At 36.6% G+C, this 2,567-nt stretch overlaps 1 pseudogene; it reads right to left on the bottom strand.

Moving 5' to 3' along the window:
• Positions 1-1,363: 1,363 nt before the first annotated feature.
• LOC123000542 (olfactory receptor 4F6-like) lies at positions 1,364-2,270 on the bottom strand (annotated as a pseudogene).
• Between the last annotated feature and the right edge of the window lie 297 nt (positions 2,271-2,567).

The following is a 2,567-nucleotide window of genomic DNA, read 5'->3' as shown; positions in this document are numbered from 1 at the left end:
AGAAAGCACAATCTGGGGGAGGGACAGAGGGAGAAGCAGGTTCCCCGCTGAGCAGGGAGCCTGACATGGGTCTCTGGGGTTAGATTCCAGGACTCTGGGATCATAACCTGAGCTGAAGGCAGAAGCTTAACCAATTGAGACACCCAGGTGCCCCTCTCTGTTAAAGGTGAGTTTTTAAAAGAATCATAGTGAAGCCAGTAAGATAATGTTCTGAGGTTAAAATCCAGATGGATTCAGGAGACAATAATAATGCTTTAGATATTATACAAAGAAGATATCTTATAGCATTTATGATCACTTTTGGATAAAATATAGGGAAAAAATACCTTGACCAATAGTAAGAAAGTCTCATATATTATTTACCATTTTATTGAGCAGCTTTAATTACAGTGCAGCAGTTACAACTGAGCTGAGTCACCACAATTAATGTTTCTTAAATCAGTCATAGGGATACATTCCAAGTGATTTCTCAATTGTGCTCTTTGACCCATCAGACTTCTCAAGTTCTACTTGGAAAAGTAAAGTAAAGTAAACATGTCAATCATCTTCTTTGTCCTAAGCACCCTGGCTTATATACAGGTACATTAAATAAGGTGAGATCTGAGTTGGGTACCTTTTTTTAGGTAATAAGATCCTGGAAATACTTTTATAATTGTAGATACTCTTTTAGGGTGAATCAAGAAATGCTTTGAGGAAGACTGCAAGGACAACAGAAATTTGCTGTTGAAAAAAATGGAATATAGAGAAATTTTGCATAAGGCAAAACAGTAGAATCTATTTCTAAAATAAACATTGACAATCAAAGACTGAAAACAATTCTTAAGAGTTGTAGCATAGTGTTCCCTGCCTATTTATCTAACTTAAACTATAATTAGGATGAGAAATATTTCTTGATTTTTAATGGCTGCTGGTTTGTATAAACTCATACTTTATCCATTGGATCCACATAATTTCCATAAGAAATATTAATTGATTCCTAGTGATGCTTATAATCAGTATGAAGGTACTGATAAATAAAGCTCTATCATATGTACATGTATGTATTTACATGGAGATATAAAACAATTACATGAAAATTGAGTGTGGTCATTGATGAAATTGCAATTTAATTTTATAGGTCAGTAGGAATATATAACACTTTATCTTTCATACTTAACAGAAATACTGCAGCTCTATTTGAAAGTGAATTTCTTTAATTCAGTACCTCTTTTATGTAGAGTTCTCAGTTTTTTAAAGGTGATAATGAATTGTACATAATCCATAATGTTCATGGTGATCACAAGGGTCCTGATGCTCCACGGCACTCATCTTGTGCTCTTACCAGTGAAATCTGCTATGGCATCTCCCTAGAACTTACAACTTGTCAACTCAGCCTTCTCATTGCCACCTTCATATCTCTGTTCCTTAAAGTATAGATGGCAGGATTTAATACAGGAGTGATGACAAAGTCCACAATGGCAAAAAATTTATCCATTGACTTGGTAGGGAAAGGCCACACATAGAGAAACATGCACGGAGTGAAGAACAAAACCACTATAGTGATGTGAGCTGACAGAGTGACAAATGCTTTGGATAAATCTTTTGAAAAATGTTGTCTGACAGTGATCAGAATAAAGATGTATGATACAAATAAGAAAAAGAAGATGCCCATAGATATGAAGCCACTGTTGGCAGTGACCACAAATTCTAGTCTGTAAGTGTCCATGCATGCAAGTTTAATAACCCTAGGAAAATCACAATAAAAGCTCCCCACATTATTAGGGCCACAGAATGGTGAATTGATGACAAAAACAAACAGACACAGCATGAATCACCCCAGTGATCCAAGCAGCCACTATGAAAAGCATGCACATTTTGGGATTCATTGTAGTTAGATAGTGGGGAGGCTTGCAAATGGCTGTGTACCTGTCCTATGCCATGGCTATGAGCAGTACCATCTCAACTCCTCCCATGACAGGAATAAAGAACATTTGTATCATGCAGTTATGGAAGGAAATGATTTTGCAACCACTGAAAAGATCAGAGATCATCCTAGGAACTGTGGTGGATGAAAGGCCCAGGTCAATGAGTGATAGGTTGGCCAGCAGGATATACATGGAGGAGTGTAAGTGAGAATCAAAAATCACTGTTAACATAATGAAGAGGTTTCCCAAGATAATTCCCACATAGAACAAAGAGAAGAAAAGAATAAGGAAAACCTGCATTCCCAAGGATTGTGCGAGTCCCGGTAACACAAACTCAGTTGCCACAGAGCCATTTCCTTGGTCCATTGAATCATAAGGAAGGGAAGACTCTAAAGTGACCTGAAAGAAATGAGAGAAGGAATTAACTTTGAGGAATTCTTCACACAATGTGTTAAATGTTGATAATTTAAATTGGTTATTGACCGATCCTTTATTTAATTGATAGTAAATTAGTTACAAAATAATGGGAGCCCAGAGCATGGGTTTGGTGGTATGAGCAAAGATGCATGCAGAGGCCTTCTATTGCTTTAAATTGCTCTTATTTATTCAAGTACATGGGGTAATGAGTCAACTTACGAAGTTAGAAAAGGATGCAAAAATTAA

The sequence above is a fragment of the Ursus arctos genome, unplaced genomic scaffold (genome assembly GCF_023065955.2).
Source record: "Ursus arctos isolate Adak ecotype North America unplaced genomic scaffold, UrsArc2.0 scaffold_33, whole genome shotgun sequence".
Taxonomy (NCBI): Eukaryota; Metazoa; Chordata; class Mammalia; order Carnivora; family Ursidae; genus Ursus; species Ursus arctos.
Note: the sequence above shows the minus strand (reverse complement) of the source record. Positions and strands in the feature narration are given on the sequence as shown.